Source organism: Pyxicephalus adspersus, chromosome 5 (genome assembly GCF_032062135.1).
Source record: "Pyxicephalus adspersus chromosome 5, UCB_Pads_2.0, whole genome shotgun sequence".
Taxonomy (NCBI): Eukaryota; Metazoa; Chordata; class Amphibia; order Anura; family Pyxicephalidae; genus Pyxicephalus; species Pyxicephalus adspersus.
The window spans coordinates 46711890-46729659 of NC_092862.1; the positions used below are offsets into that span (position 1 = coordinate 46711890).

At 34.9% G+C, this 17770-nt stretch overlaps 1 protein-coding gene across 5 annotated transcripts in view; it reads right to left on the reverse strand.

Annotated features, from left to right (window-relative positions):
* The window catches only part of DLGAP1 (DLG associated protein 1), a 303658-nt gene that overhangs the window by 179030 nt on the left and 106858 nt on the right, over positions 1-17770 (reverse strand). For all 5 annotated transcript variants that reach the window (XM_072411376.1, XM_072411375.1, XM_072411379.1 and 2 more), the window contains one exon: positions 14301-14368. The gene's annotated coding sequence lies outside the window, so the exon portion shown is untranslated. The remainder of the gene's footprint in view (positions 1-14300; positions 14369-17770) is intronic.

Below are 17770 nucleotides of genomic sequence, written 5' to 3' on the forward strand. Positions count from 1 at the left end.
TGCTTTGCAAACCCAGTAAATGCGTTTTATGAATTTTTTGTAATATAGATATACCCACTACTTCCAAGTGAGAGTTGTCCCTTGATATTTAATATTTTTGTGGTTTAGTTAATCTTACAAAAATACCAAAATACTTATAATAACTATTTAAAATAAGTTATTAAGTTAAAAAAACATTAAGCATTTATCCCCGGCTTGGCACCACATACAGGGGTGCTGTATTGTTCACAAATCCTATGTAGGAAAACAGCTCTGACATATGTAATTTCATCTATGTTTTAGTTGTTGAATTCAACCAAAGTACCAAAGTGCCAAAGTATAGTTGGCATTTTTCCTTTATATTACAGGTCTTATATGTATGGTGTTCCATTGGTAGTGTTGCATATTATATGAATTTTTAAAAATGTATGAAATTTATGAAATTTTAATTGAATTTTAAAAAGCTCTGTGTGCCAATGCGAGTACATTTGAAAAAAAGGATTACAGGTAATAATAGAAAATATCCTTGTGTCCATTTATCATCCATTTGAGAAAGATCTATGTATCCTCTTAGAACCGAAAAAGGTTTATAAGTACAAAATGCCAGATATGATCATGTAGGAAAGCCCGACAATGCATGAAAATGAAAAGAAACATTAGGGAAACTTGTTAGTGAGAATACTAGTTCAGAGAAGAACTGTATTACTTAAGTTGAAGATCAAGTTACAAGACTGAAAGAAATATTCTAGTACTGTACTAGAGATGCACTTGTCCTGTTTGCCATTTTGCAAATTTACAATGCTGACTTTGCAAGTTGATTGCAAAGCCCTGGAACATGATATTGTCATCATAATTACTAGTTGGGGGGAGGGGGATTTTTGTTAACCAAATTTGAAGCACTATTAGGAACACACAATTTGAAATCCCCTCTTTGCAAAGCCCCTGAACTACTGCATCAGAAAGGGCCACTACAAGTTTAATTTACCACAGAAAGCCCCAAATGCCAGTGTGTAGGAAAATTGGGAACGGGTTACTTAGGCAAACATATTTCTTCTACACCTTCAAAGAATATATTTCCTGTACGGATCTCGTGTAATAATAACCATTTCTGATCTCAAGCCGTTTTAGACTCTGGTGTAGTCGGGAACTTCATAAATATTGTGTCTGAGTACAATATTCCTGTGGCGCCCCTATAGAAACACCTAGTGGTCTCTGTAGTAAATTGGACAGTCTTGCCAGGCAGTATACAGGGTAATAAAGGACAAATTTGGGTAAGAGTTTTTGATTAGAAATTTCTACAAAAGCAAAAAATAGAAAAAAAGGCGAAAAAAACTATTTCCTTATTTCAGCTGCACAAGACTGGATATTCTGTTTACCAAACATTTCATCTGATTATGTATAATGTTGTCTTCTAAATTTGGGATCTCCAGCTATTTTGATTGGGCAGGCCAGATTGAGATAACTCAGACATATGTAAACTAGAATTCATTCATCCCTGGCAGGCAGCTATGACAGGATTGTATAGTATGTAGATTTAAGAAGATTGTGAACATACAGGTAGCTTTGTAATATTGCAAAAAAAAGTTCTGTTTCTTCTGCATCCTGCCTGCTCACATTTTATTTTTAATTTTTAGATTATAGATTTTAGATTATGTGGAATAAATTCTTATATAGATTCTTCAGAGACTGTACACTTTTAGATGTATATTAGTATTATTATTTATAATAATAATAATAAAAATAATATAGCACCAATAAATTACACAATGCGGTACAATAATTAGGAATTGCAAATGACAGATACCGCGACACATTAGGAGGAGAGGACTCTGCCCACAACAGCTTACAATCTAAGAGTGTTGCCTTGTAATAAGATGTTTGTGGATAGCAGATATTTTTAATTGTAAACTAGTATAAGATTTCTATTTACATCTAAATTAAAGTCTTTTTCAAGTTGTGCTAGTGAAAAAGCACATGGAGCCCCATGGTCAAGAAAAAAGAAACAGGCTAATCTAAACCAATCCTGTAAATTATACATAGTCTTGCACATTGTTGCAAAGCCTAAGAGAAGAGGCTACCTGGGACTAGTCATTATAAAAAGGAGAGTGCAAGAATGGGATAATAACATGCATGAAAGTTGCATAAACATTCTTTTTTAACGAAAACAAGCTTTCAACCCTTACAGTGTAAATGAAGACTATAACAAAAGTAATTTTTTTCCCAAGAGTTAGGTTTTAAATATCATTATAATAAGGTTTTCCTGCTGATTTAACTTTACGAATCTTACACTTGATACTTTTCTGTAAATGTCAGAGATATCACCATAAATCACACATTTGGTGCCTGTTATTTAGTATAGCTCATTTATTTACACCTAGAAGATGGGAGTTGATGTACAAAATCATTACAGTATGCTTGCATCAAAGTAGGATTGTAACTTAGTGATAGTGATCCGTAAACCTATTAACCAAATATACACCTTTGCTCAGCATGCAGTGCTGATTGTGTGGGTTATGTTGAAACATAAAGGAATGCATGCAACATTTCTAACAAATATATATTCTAATTTGACAAGTAATAAATGTGACTGTCTTGTTAAGCAATGATATGTGGATGAATTGAGCTAAGTACCATGTCATAATACAGTGTACAGCTTTCTATCACATGAATTTATATATATATATATATATATATATATATATATATATATATATATATATTTGTTTATATATATAAAACCACTGTAATGGTTTGTACACAATGGGGCTTTTAACCACCTGAGCGTTACACTGATTTCTAGATTTCTGTTCCAAAAGCGTCACAGGTTTTCATGAAATTTTTTTTTTTAAATTGTAGACCTGTAACTTACAGAAATATGTCCGAATAGGGTTCTAGTAGATATCATGAATATTTTCTCCTCTAAGCCGGCCGGCTTTTTCTTTTAAGGAGAGGGACACCCGACGCTGGAGGACGACGCTGGAACATGGACCCGACGCTGGAACACGGAACCGACGCTGGATTTGCACAGCGGGACCAGGTAAGTGGGGATTTTAGTGTAGGCGAAAAAATACAGGCTTAACCAAAAGAGCCAAAATATTTAGTGTGAGAAATTACGGGCTTAGCGGTTAGGGGGTTAAATGTAAAAGATTAGGATGTAAAACATCACCAGGTTTTTCTTCACTCCATCAATTAGTGCATGCTTGATGCAATTTGTTTTGGCATGGTACATGCTTTTAAAATACTAATAGTGGTTAGATGGACCAAAAACATTAGGAGAAATGAAATTTTTATTTTAACACACCAAGTACATGCAGATGCTGGTGAGCACATACCATAGCAGACCACACTTGTAAGCCAATTCTGTTTTTAGACTGTAACCTGTGGAAGCATATCCCAGACCAATAATAAAACTGAACTCCAGACAAACAGCTAAAAACACAGAATGAACGATGCAGCAGTAAACACAGAGCTGCATGGTCTGGATAGCCTCTCTAGATTTTAGCTTTAAATTCTATTAACATATCCATTTTCATAAATATGGTCATTTAGAAGGGCATTTATCAAATGGTTAATCTTCAATATACAATTATTATTTATATCCTATATATATATTATTTGTCAGAAAACCAGAACCATGTTGAAATTTACAATGCAGCACACTGTAAAATGACAAACTAAAATATTACCAGAGGTATGCATGTCACTGTGTGTTACTGCATTGTGGTCTCCTTTGCTTTTACATAATTTTAGAGCTTTGCAACCAAAATGATTGCAGATGAATAGCAAAATGTCCTTGTTATGTCAGGATTTATTATTTCAAAGGATTCAAGTAATTTGTCCTGTTTCAACCTAACCCAGTCTAATGAAACTCATGTCATAGTCAATCAAATATAACAGACATGGGTAGAGGAGGGTTACATTATCAGTAAGTGTAGCAGCCTGGATTATACTGTGTTACAACGTGCCCTCCTAATTGAGATCTGAACTGCTCTAATGATTCATTTTTTAAATATCTTAACTATCCTAACTTACTGTATCGTTTTTAAACTATACTACACTGAGCATATGCAATGCTGATATGAAGTGCTCAGTAGTTTGGTTTTTCAAGTCAGATTTGTATTAGTCCACCTTGCTTCCTTTTGTTGATGGTGGCCTTGCAACATTCCTGCTTCTAATGCTGGTACACAGACTTGAGATTGTTACTACTTCTCAGATTTAGTGATCCTCATACAGAAAATGCCATGACAAAGAAGTTTCTAACAGTCACCATTATCAGATTCAATCTGCTTTGGAAATTTGAAACTGATTGGTGGTACAGGAAGCAAGAAGAGATTAAAGGTGACCTACTACTGGATGCAGGAAGAGCACTCTTACTAATCTACTACCGAGCCGGTAAAAATCAGTAAACTGGATAAATCTTTTGTTTGCAGCACAGCTATGCTTTAACTGGGTATGGATAACATAGGAAGCCTTTTGATAGCCTCCCTTTGCTTTTCTTTTCTAGGAATTGCAATTTAAAATTGAAGATCAGGTTGCTTTTTTATGTGGTTTTTCCTTTTTTTACCTTTAGGTAACTCATGGGTAATCATTACGGACAATATTTTATCTGCACATGTGGTACTTGGTCAAGTGTTTCACCCTAATAGCATGAAGAGGAAAGACACGAAGGAAAATCTTTATTAAAGCTCCTTAAACTGGAGAAGATAAACAATCATGTGAAAACCTGGGTGATCCAGTAAATCTAGACTGGACTTCCTGAAAGTATTTACTATAAATTGGCAAATCCCTTTAATCCTTACCCAGATTAATTCCAGGTTTGCTGGATCACCCAGGTTCTGCCATGATAGTCTATCTTCTACAGATCTTGGAGAGCTGTAATAAATCAGGCCTAAAGTGTAAACTGATCCCAGAGCAGTGGATACAGTAGGCAGAAAGAAAGCTGATCATAGACCAGTGAGAAAAGGGTCAGAGAGGGAACTGGCCATGGACCATTAGGGAGTAAAAGAAAAGCAAAATAGTGGTGTAACACATGGGGGTTGGGGGATGAGTTGCGAACCGACTGTAGAACAAGAAAGTATAAAAGAGGCAGAGGGTAGAGAGCTGGCTAGTGAACATTAAAATGGCATAGATGTCATTAGATAATTGGTAAGAAAAGAGAGAGATGATTAGCAGAATGAACTAAAGTAGGAGCTAAAATAGGACTGAGTTGGGGGCAGGCAGTAAGATAAGTGTGGTTAGGGAGGGGGGCAGGGTAGGAATAAAGCAGATGTTGATTGTAGACCATGGAGATAGGAAGAAGAATCTGATTATAGATCAGGAAATAGAGGGGAAGCAAATAGTCATGTTCCACTAAGAAAGAATTTCCAAGAGAACCAAGTCAAGCACTGCCCTCATCTGCATTTCAATTAATTTTTAATACATTTTGTTTCTGCTTAGCATTACAATTGTATATTCAGAGTATATAAAAACAAGTTTCTTTTTTGTCCTCATTGGAAAGATTTACCATGTCCATTTGTCCTAGTAACCAATGTTACTGAAACTTCACTGGGGATGTTTTTACATAAGCACAGGGAAGGGGTCAGTGGAGGAGAGAAAGGGGAGACACCAGAAGATTTTTGATTTTTTTTGGGCTTTCCACAGGTAAGTGGAAAGTAAAATGTACAGAAAAATGCAGGCAATGCAGTGGGATAAGTTTAAAACCCCACCAGGAAAAATATTGCATTGTTGTATGTGAGGGCTTTCCACACTTCTTTATAAAGTAATTTTCTGAATAAATGATGTTAGGTTCCCTGTAAAATACATTGTTAGTCCCTATAACATGGAATCTGGGTAACAATAGGATATTTTTTAGGGTTCACAAAACAGTGCTTTACTGTATTTTCGTGATTATTGTTTTAAACCAACTCACTGCTTTCTCAGGGCAAAGTGAGTAAGCTAAAGGTGCTCATGTTTGACAAAAAAATCAAGCTCTCAGCTGGCTACTATACAAACATTAAATGAGTGAAACATAGAGAGTGGATCGGATGAAAAGGATGCAAAAAATATGCTGTCAGTTTAATACTGAAATGAAACAATAATGATCAATACAGGTTTTCTCATTTGTCTGATTACCTATTTCCCTCAAAAGCTGTTGATTGATTATTTGAGTAATTGAACAAAAATACTTAAGACAGTCACCTGTTCTGGCTAGAACAGCTTTCTTTACACAATACACTTTTTTGTGATTAGGTAGAAGATGTATGATATGATCTGAACATGGAGCATGGTAGTTTTAATAAATGTAATGGAGTCAGACTCCCCATGTATTTGCTCGGGGCTTTAGGACAAGTACACTACATATAACAAGCCCTTTGGGAGGTGTTCCTGTGTCTCAGTATCCCAAGAAACTGATTTAAAAGTAACCAAGCAAGACAATAAAACCAGAAATAGGAGAAAAATCAGAAACTCTGCATGTGAAATTTATTCTAAATAGTCTGGATGTTTACTAGTAACATCTCACTCGCTGTTTGTTCATTTTATTTCTAATCAAGATCTGCTTCTCTACAGTGATTTATAACTTAATAATGTAGCGTTGATTTAGTGTAGTAAATTCACTTGAAGGTTTTAAAGGTTCATTTTTATGTATTCTGCACATTTCTAGAACTTGGTTCTCCATGAAGAATAATAGTTGGCTATTTATTGTTGCAGCGGAGGTACCAGTTCATGCTAAAATGACAACTAATCACTGCCCTGGTGCATCACTTTTGGGCATATGGCATATTTCACCACCCTAGAGGGATAGCAGTGAGAAGTTAAATAGTCAGATAACTAAATCAATTGGCACCCCTGCCATGGGAAACTGAAATAGTAAGAGCACAGGGCAAGGAGCCCTAAAGGACTCTGGAGCCTGTCTACGCCAAGGCCTGAAGCTTAAACCCACTAGGGAAGGATCCAAATATGTAGTACTTATAGGGTTTGCCTTTCCAGAGCTGGATTAGAAACCTAAGGACAAGATTGGGCTGGTGCTTAGATTCTGGACTGAAACTTTGAGGAACAGGTTTACTATAGTATGGGGAAATTATCCCACGGGGCTACATTAGAAAAAGGAATGTCAGCTGTAATTGAGCCAGTTACATACATCTTGGAAGTCATCTGTACTCTAATGACGCTCTGCTGCATTCACCAGGGTTGTAATTACATTTAACCCCTTGGAATTGAAGACATGTGAGCCTCTGTGAGTTTCTGATGTCACTTTGTCCTTTAGGAAGAACCATCTGGTACAAACTGACTTCCCCTTGTAAGGTTAGCTCCACATTCACAATTATGTTGAATTAAATTTTAATTGTAAGACTTTATTTAAACGTTTATTTGTTAAAAGACAACAGGTATTCAGAAACAACACCATTTTCTCCGTGTATACACATAAAACCTGCTTACTATATTTTTGCATTGCAGATCTATTGGTTAGGGTATGACATGTTACAATCAAGCAATTGTTTTTTTAAATATAGTATTAGTAAGATATGCAAAAGACAAAGAACAAAGTGATGATCTTGATCTTTGATGGCAGGGGTAACATCTACAGTATATGTTTGCCTAATTGTGATAATTATTGCTGCCGGGTCCAACAATCCTTAGAAGGAATATTAGCAAAGAGAAATGGAGATAATTTAAAAAATATGAAGTGGGTGCCTAGTAATAGGATATATGTGAAAGGGGAGGTTGTTAGAAATAGTAATTTTAACCATTATATCCACTTCTTCAATCACATTTTACCAAAATAACTAGCCTTTCCTATTAAAATGTCTTCTATATCTAAAATACATACACATTTCTCCATGCTTATTACTTGTCAAGACCTGTCAATTACAGAGAAATCCCTGTGCTAGTAATGCACTCAGATCTTAGATTCTTGCAGTGAACTGACAACATGCAGCCTTTTTGTGGACTAAACAGTGTCACCCTTTTTAGTATTTCTGACCTACTAAATCCCTCCCATTGTCCTAATCTATACAATATTCCTATTTCTTCCCCTCTGTAGTTTCCTTTTTAGGTAGGTAATTTCAAATGACTGTGCTCATGTACTATATAATCTCTTCTTAGTGACTGTGTCATCATTACTATTATGATGTCATCATCATATTTGTTGCATATAGTTACATAGTAAGTCAGGTTGAAAAAAGACATCCAAGTCCATCAAGTTCAACCACTAAGGAAATAAACATATCCCAGATATAAAACCATATAGACATAGTTGGTCCAGAGGAAGGCAAAAAAAACCCTGGTACAATTTGCTCCAAAAGGGAAAAAAAATCCTTCCTGATTCCATTAGGCAATTGGATGTTCCCTGGATCAACAGTCGTTGTTATCTTTACTTCAAAGCTTTATTACCCAGTTATATTCTGTGCTTCTAGAAAAGTGTCCAGCTTTTTCCTAAAGCAATCTACAGTACTGAAACTACTTCCTGAGGGAGCCTATTCCACATTTTCACAGACCTTACAGTGAGGAATCCTTTCCTTATCCAGAGATTAAACTTCTTTTCCTCCAGATGCAAAGAGTTTCCTCTTGTCCTTTGTAACGATCCTAAAGTGAATAGTTAGGAAGGGAGTTCTCTATATGAATCATTTATATATTTATACAGGGGTATCAAATGCCCCCTTAAATGTCTCTTCTTAAGAGTGAAAAGGTTTAGTTTAGCTAATCTCTCCTCATAGCTGAGCTCCTCCATTCCTTTTATTAGCTTAGCTGCCCTTCTCTGCACCCTCTACAGTTCCACAATATCCTTTTTGTGAACTGGTGCCCAAAGCTGGCCAGCATATTCCAGATCTGGTCTGACCAATGCTTTGTACAGGGGCAGGATTATGTCTCGATCTCTGCAGTCTATTTCTCTTTTAACCCCCCTAGCGGTATTCTTGAGTGGGACTCGTGGTGAATTTTACCTGCAAAAAGCAGTAATCCCGAGTCATACTCGGGGTTGCTAAAAACATTAAAAAACACTCACCTTGTTCCGTTGGTATCCCCCGGCGTCCTCTGGTCCCTGCAGGCCCTCAGGACACGTCTTCTTTCTTCGATCCTCAGCCAGAGACCGCAGAGACGTTCTCCGGGGTTTCCCGGTGACATCAGTGCATGCGTTGGTGTGGGCGGGAGGAGCGGCGGAAAATTCAAATAATTTTGTATTGGATGCAATACAAAACAGCTGTATTGAGTCCAATACAAAGAAATCTTTATTTATTATATATATATAATAATATTATTTATATTATACATGCTGTACAGTTATATTACATGTTTCACTATTTTTTTTTAAAGATTTTTGTTTTTTTTATTTAAAGTTTATTATTAAATTTATAAAATATTGGACATATTTCGGGGAGTTATGCCTAAGAATTATAGGCCTACAAAGCTTCTCCTTCACCAATAAAACTCAATCAGTCAGGTCACCCTAGGACAGGGAGGGTGCTACCAGCGGGGCCACTAGAAACAAAAATGCCTGAAAAAAGTAACGCAGCCATCACATTTTAATAGTTTCTAGGCAGCAACATTTCACTTTTTTTTTTTAGATTTGCCTAAAAATGTTGTTACACATACAGGAATCTCAGTAAACAACAGCATAAAGATGAGAAGAAGGAGCTTTGGTTTTGGAATCATGTGAATACTTAAAAACACATTCTTTAAGCATTATAATGTAGAGAGGGAGAAAAACAGGGACTTAAAAATAAGTTCATAAAAAAGAAAGGCAGATGAGTTCACTGACATTTTATGTAAGATGTTTATACAGGGAGGTCAGTGAAGCATAGAGTTTACAGTTTCATAAGACATCTTCAAAATTGTACATCAAAACATGTCAGCAGCAATGTTGTGCTTCGTCCTAATTGCTACAGAATCCGATCTTTTATCATACAGTTGGAGTAAGCTTACATCCAAATCTGAAAATAGCTCAAGTATATGAGTAATTTTTAGAACTTTACCATCAATATAGAACGCCCCAACTGAAAGCATTTAAACATGATAAGGAATGTTCACATCAGAGTTGTAGAAGATGGTACATATGGCAAAGCCTCCCCTCTACAAAGTCATGTTATCCTTAAACAGTATTACGGTTACTGGAAAAGTCAGATGTAAGTGCAAAGTGAGTAAACCCTGCAGCTAATCAGTTCATCACAACAATAAAAAATGGTTTCTAATTGGCTGTTATTCGGAATTTAACAAATCACGTTTTATCAAATACATTATTCTAGATAATTATTGTGGTGATTGATTGATCGAGAAATCTTTTACTACATCACAATACAGAAAGTGAGATGATATAACATTCCATTTATTTTCCACAAAACTAGGCATAAACTTCATTCCCTATGTACAATTTGTAAATTAGAGCAAGCAAACAGTCGCTATAAAAATCTAGTTCTCAGACATCAAATTACAATCAATGTGGAGACTTACAATGTAGAGAATCCAGTTATAAGTACACAGTATTTATATAGCGCTGACATTTTACGCAGCGCTGTACAAAGTTTATATCACAGTTATGTAAAATATGTAAAGGCTGCCATTACAACATGAAAGTTATGCTCTTTCTTTTATTGCTTTAATTGATCTAGAATAAGTATGCAGATCAATAGTTCTGTCTATATTTGCTGCATGCTTATTCTGGGTCTGTGACTCTGAAACCAGATACAGCACAGCAAAGCTAGAATGTCTTTGGCCATTGACCACTTTGCAGTGACTATATTGTTTAGGCATGCAATTACTAGACTAGATATTTAGGTTCTTGTTGCCTAATTATGCAAGCATAATCCTATAGGAAATTTTTTTATAAATCTCTATCAGATTTAGCACAAATAGTAAAGTGTATGTATAGCCAATGCATTTATTTTTAATTTTAGAAAAATTTTCCTTCACTTCCTGTCCTAAATATGTAACAACAAATTACAAGAAATCTTTACAGGATAAGTCCTTATTGGTTTGCTATCTACATTGGTTGTTACCCTTATCCACTTAAAAACAGTTTGGACTGAATTTGCTGGGTGATCCAGGAAACTTGGAATGAACCTGTCCAGGATTAAAAAACATTTGTCAAATAATAGCAAATTTTTATTAAGTTATCAGGTTTTCCCATGATAGTCTTGTAAAAGCTTTAATAAATTAGGCCCACTGTATTATCTTTTTAGGCCACAGGCATAAATCAAATATAAAGCTTTATGTGATCTTTGCAATACTAAAGAAGAAAAATATTGGCCGGAGTTAGCCTTTATACCTTCATAATATGCATTGAAAAAATCCTAAGAAATGCCCTTTTACTACTAAAAATGATATTTAAATATAAATGTACACCACAACAAATGATATTTAAACAAATAAACAAATAGAATGTCAAACTAATTAATCTGTGTAAATCATTCCCAGAAGCTATTGCTTTTTATCTCATATCTCTCCTAAACAGTCCTATTTTAAAGGGTATTTAAAGTTCGAACCATGCACTGTATTGGTTGATACATTTATATTTTTTAACTAAAAGAGAACAAAATGTTCCAACATGCTGGTACAGTGCTTATATGACCCATTTGACTACCTTGGCTGGTAAATAGTTGCCTTTAAAATGCAAAGTGAACTTTCTGCCTGCTTTGTCTGTGAACCCTATGAGCTAGTTTCACCAGCAGGTGAAAATTCTTATGGCCAAATATAGCTGTTTTACAGAAGCAAGAGGTTCTGAGTAGGTGTAAGTACTGCAAGAAGAATAGAAATGCTAATAATTTCATCTTATTTAAATACATTGTGTATTACTTTTTATAAGAAATGTATGTTGTACAGTAAAAGATTTTGCCATAGTCTACTGCAGACCTGCCATTAAAAGGGATATAAAAGCATTGTTTGACAGTAAATCATTTATGTCACGGGCCATGAAAACTTTCAATGTTTTTAATTCTCCAGAAAATGTATTTTTTTTTACAAATTATAGGATTTAAAAATGCCTTCCAATTACACAAAAAGTGACCTAGATTCCTTGGCTTAATAATTCCATTACAGCCTCAGCCGTACTCCTATTAATTACATGTACATGGTTTGATAGGTCACAATGACTTTGAAAGGTGCTGGAATGTGAACGCTTAATTTGGAGTTTGCGCATTCAGGTGCATTTAATAAAATCAAATCAATGCAAATGATTACATAAAATTAGAAAGTATAACTGTGCAATTGTCTATTAAATGTAAGTCTTCAGAGAGAAAAATATTAAAAAACTTTACAATTCATCAAAGTAGAACATTTTTATTTATCTCATTAGACAAGGTATACTTGACAATTGTCCTTGATGCTCAGGAATAGTCCTAGAAATAGAAAATTAGGCTATGTACACACATTTTTTCTACAAAAGACTGAAAGATGCATGAACAAGCACTGTACATACAGCGCCGTTCAGCTTTATAGAGAGGGGGGAGAACAAGCAACTGGTACCCCGCTGCATTCTTTCCCCTTCACTTTCATTACAGTCATTTATTGCTCATGGTTCTGCCAAGACAGATCAATGAAGACGTAGGATAGCCGCTGTACACATGTCAGATCCTTGTCCAATACTAACCCTGAAGCGATAATCAGACGACAATCATCTGACATGTGTGCATAGCCCAAGAAACTGCACCAAGAAATTCAACATCTTCTATTATTGCTAAAAGACATAATATGTATCTTCCGCTGTAAAACCTTCCTACATTTGTTCACAAACAGCTCATTGTACATTTTCAACATTCTCAGGTGTCACCACTAGTTCCCATGGTTTTTTATATTTGCGCATGACTAGTAGTAAGCCTTTTTACAAGCTATTGAGTATTTCTCAAACAGACCGTGAGCGTTGTTCTGCTGGAGCGTGTTGTTTCACTATTGAATGTCTTATGCATTAAATATTTAGGTGCATGTGTGCCCAGACAATGAGTATTTAGGTGTTTGCATACTCTTCACAATCAGTAAAATAGCTTTAGATAAGCATTGACCTCTGTAGCTCCAGGTACTATGCAGTAATTCATCCTCAAATTGGAACAGAGACTCTGAAGTTCATGTTTAACTGGCTTCTTACAGTTTACAGCTCTTCCAGTTTCCTATGTTAGAAGACTAAAATGCTGCCTAGTCCCTGCTGCCAAAGAAAATAACGGGAGTGGAGCTGTGATTTCAATGTCTCTGTTGTGAACATTGAATATGGATTTCTCTATAGTGCATTCAGCTAAGGAAGTCAGTGAGGATTTGTATTAAACATTTTACACATGGGGGTACTTATAAAGTATTCCCTTGTCAATTTGCTCTAAATGTGCTAATAATTTTTGTTTATACATATAGCTTTTCATATTGTGGGAGCTGTGCTCTTTAACAAGTGCCCACTAGATGTCAGAACTAGGAGTCATTGTTTCAGAAGGAACTGAAACAAGAGATTTGAACGCTTCTCAGCAAATTTCAGAGAAATTAACAGGTGATTCATTTATAAATAGTTCCCATAATCTTGTTAAATCAACCTGAAAAACAAATAAAAAAAGTTTTAAATATTTTCTGTTTAAACCCTTAGTATACCTAAGCCCTAATAACCCTTTTCTTCCTATTATTCCCTTAAATTATTTATTTTCATGTTTTATTTTTCTAATTTTATAATGATAATTTTGATATTATGTTAAAAAAAACTAAATATGGAATAATAAGCATTCTTTAACAGAAAAAGCGTTTTTTTTGTATTTTTGCATGCATATTTGCATAAAAACTAAACTTATCTTCTATATTGTTTACAGGTGTAAGGCAAAACTACTTCAAAAAGGACTACTTTTTGCTGGTAAAGTTAAAGAAACACTTTAAAACACCATAAAGCACACTGAAATTCAGAATGCATTTAAAGCATACCGAAACTCAACATTTTACATAAAAGGGTAGACAACCATTAAAGTAAAAAAGTAAAATAAAAAGTAATTAATTGCAACACCCTCAGGCATGCACAGAAGGGGCCTTTTTTTGTTACTAAGGGGAAATGGATGCTGATCTCAAACATGTGCAGAGAGATTGTCCCTTTTTTCCACTTTGCAGTGGGCTACATCACCTGATATTGCACCTGTGCAGTGTGAGATCGGGTGACGTAGGAAGTAGACCGGAATAGAATAAAAGAAGATGGCGGTACCCGGCACTTCCCCGGCAATTCTAGGATGACACAGGACAGAATTGAGGGAAGGTCCAGCGCCATCGATGGATTTGCGGGATTAAAGGTAAGTGTGTTTTGTTTTTTTCACTTTAGATTTGCTTTAGGTAAAGCAGAATAAGAAATTATAATTTGGAATACATATAATATATATTATACAAAATAAAGCACATCATACCTTTTTTGTCAGTACTTCATTGTCACCAAGCTGATGTGAAATTAAATATGCAGGAAAGTTCAGTAATGCTGAAAGGAAAAGAGAATTATTATTAAACAACTTGTTTTATTTAATGTAATATAAAGGTCATTATTGGAAACAAAACCGATAACATCCAAAAGGAAATAATCTATAACAACTAATCAGGAAACATATTAAATTGTCATCAACAGTTTCTACTGCTGAGTCTATTGCTGGCAGCTGTATACATGAAGTGCATCATATACACAATATATATCATCATAAAGTGTTTTGGATATGTGTAATGAACTTAGAAAGGTTATAAAATAACAACAATAACAAATATAAAGTTTTGGATTTCACATCACATTCTATATTTTGGGTACTGGTCAGTAAACACTTAAAGAGCAAGAATTACCCTAGAAAAAAAAATTTAATACAAGGGAAACCTTTCATTGAAATAGGTTTGAGGATGTCATTGTTGATCCCTTCTTGCAAAAATACAAGTTTCACAGCTATGCTGCCTCTGTTTTCACTGATCCAAATCTCACTGATCCTTAACTGTCCCCATCAACTAGGAAAGGTGACCAAAAAAATGTCAGAGGTTCATCCATTAATATTATCAAAATTAGGTCAGCAATAGCAGCTCACACACATATCTCTCATGACAGGTTTACTTTAAGGTAGGTAAGGAAGGAATATACGAATTTCCAGTTGCCATGATATCTAAATACCACATATACCATCTGTTAGAATGCTATTTTAGTCTTGCATATTTCTAAATCTATTCTGAATAATTTTGTGCATAAAGACTAAACTACTGAGTATAGAAACATTGTCTACAAAATGTTTTCATACTAAGTACAGCATTTAAATTACTATAGTTACAGAAAACACCTTGCAATGCTCTTTATAGAAAAGAAACATATTCTAATCAAGTAACAGAAAGGTTTTTTTTTAACACTGATTATAACTAGAAACTATTTGGTTATAATATTTAAATAGGGGTGTAAGGCTTAAAGCTCTCCAAGGTTGAAGAGGATACACTTGCTGGATCACCCAGCTTTGGAGAGCTTTAAAAAATCAGGACCAATGTGCCATTGTGTTTAAACATAGTCAATTGTGTCTGTGGCATTAGATTGAGAAGCTTCTGAAATAATTTAATTTTTCTTAACAGGTGTGTTTCATCCTCTTTGGGCCTTGTACCAGCATGAAAAACACTTAAAGCTTACTAACACAGGCTCAAAAGCCATTTGTGCCCTTTGTATGGGTTCACACACAATAAGCCTACAGCGTAAGGCCAGTGTAATGAGGGTTGTTTGCTGCATTTGTCTTGCATTTGGAAGCCACCTCAAATGCGAAGAGCAAAAACCCCTTGACTCTCATTGAGCAGTTCACCTTAAGATTTCAATATGCGTTAGAGCGACTTTGTGTTATATTGTGTTTCTTTGGATGCAGCATGTCCTAATATAATGCATTTGAAATACAGGCAAATCAGGTGAAATGAAGGATTTTCTTTGTCAAAATGCCTTGAATAGAGCACCACTTATCATAACCTAGTTGACCCTAGTCATTCCTCAAGAATTAAAATCATCTAAATTTATTTCACACTGTAATAGGCAATCAAAATAATCTTTGTAATTTTCTTAATTTTCATTTAATTTAGTTGGCTCCTTCTGACCAAAAAGATTTCTTCTGAAGTTAGGAGATAATTTTATGGCATATCTCATGACCTTAACTTTTTTTTACCTACAAAGGTTCTAGAGTGAAATGTCAAGAGCAAATTCTTTAAGACTGGATCCACGTCATCTAGGATTTTTTATTTAGAAGCAGCAGATGTTCTATAAAGAGTTATCTATGAACTTTCTACCCCTGAATTCCTATCTCAAAATGAGTTATATTAGTCTATCAAAATACACGTGGTGAGAAACCTTGAAAACCGAGTACACAAAGTCTTATTTTTACCATGCGCAAGACTAAAAACAGGGACCTGTGTTCACTATATAAATGCTTGTTAATAAAGGGCTGAGGAATAAGCTATAATACTTGCCTTTACCTCTTACGTGCTCCATCAGACTTCTACCTCACCCTTGAGGACAAGTACTATTATTACTATATCCCAAAAAGCAGAACGAATTCTAGAAAGCTAAACTGAACTGTTCAGCTCATCATTTTATATCAACATATCTACATTTAAAAAAAAAAAGGTTGCTCTAAGGTTGCAGTGTATAAACACAAAGATCATTTAGAAGACAAATTCAGGTACTTTCTGGCTCCATAAACTTATAATGTGCATAGTTAATGTATTGTTAGTGGATTCTTATCTCTTTTGAAAAATATAGTGCTTCTCTCTTTATATATTTACACTGTTTAGATTAAAACATTGGACTTGATTTATTAAAGCTCTCCAAGACTGGAAAAGATAAACTATATTGGGTGATCGATCAAACCTGGAATGGATTTCCTAAAATCCTTTGCTAATATTTGGCAAATGTTTTCAATCCTGGACCAGATATGAACAAGGTTTGCTGGATTACCCAGGCTCACCCAAGATAGTCTATCTTCTCCAGTTCTGGAGAGCTTTGATAAATCAGGCCTATTCAGAGGACATGGGAACATTCAGGGCATTGCAACTATCTATCTATCTATTTAAATATTGGTAATAAGTTGACTTGGTGAGTAGTTGAACAAGGGCCCAAATATAGTTACTTTTGGGACTATGATCACTTCTGGTCATTAACAGGAAAATGTTATTCAGTTACTTTTCTAGCTATAGTGAACAATGTGAAAACTGTGGTTCCTTAGTATCCCCAGTGATGGAAGGAGTACTAGTGCAGTCACTTCTAATTAGAATATATGAGATTGATCTGATTACTAAAACATTAATTAGTATGCTGCACTGTTGGCCATTGTTCTGGAATGGTTTAGATCACCTATAAGTTAGAGGCATAAATAGCCAAGGGGATTTATAATGATTTTTTCCAAGACATCCATCAGTAAATATATAGTATTATAAATCGATGTTGGCAAAGAAAAACAAGAAACATGAACACTGACTTTTTTCTTAGTTCTATAGAAGGGTTTGGCAATGTAACCATGGATATAATTAACATACAGTACAGGAAATAATAATATCAACTTTAATTAAGCAATGTTAATTGACATTGTGCTGTTCTGAACAGCCAGCATGCTGGGATTAGGTGCCATGTGTGTGCTTATGTTGTGTATGTTTTTTTCCAGATCGCTCAAGCTCTGTGAATCATAAAAAGAACTGCTTCTTCCCTATTTCAGAGAACAGAGAATGGATTTCCTAAAATAATGCTTGAGATGTACGTCATTGTTGCTAGTGGCATCCTCTGTTCATCGAATACCACAAAACCTTCAGGATGTAAGAGACTGATAAGAGCCTCGGTAACAAGACAGGGATTTAATTGCATGACAGGAATGCTATTTTTATACATGTCTGAAAA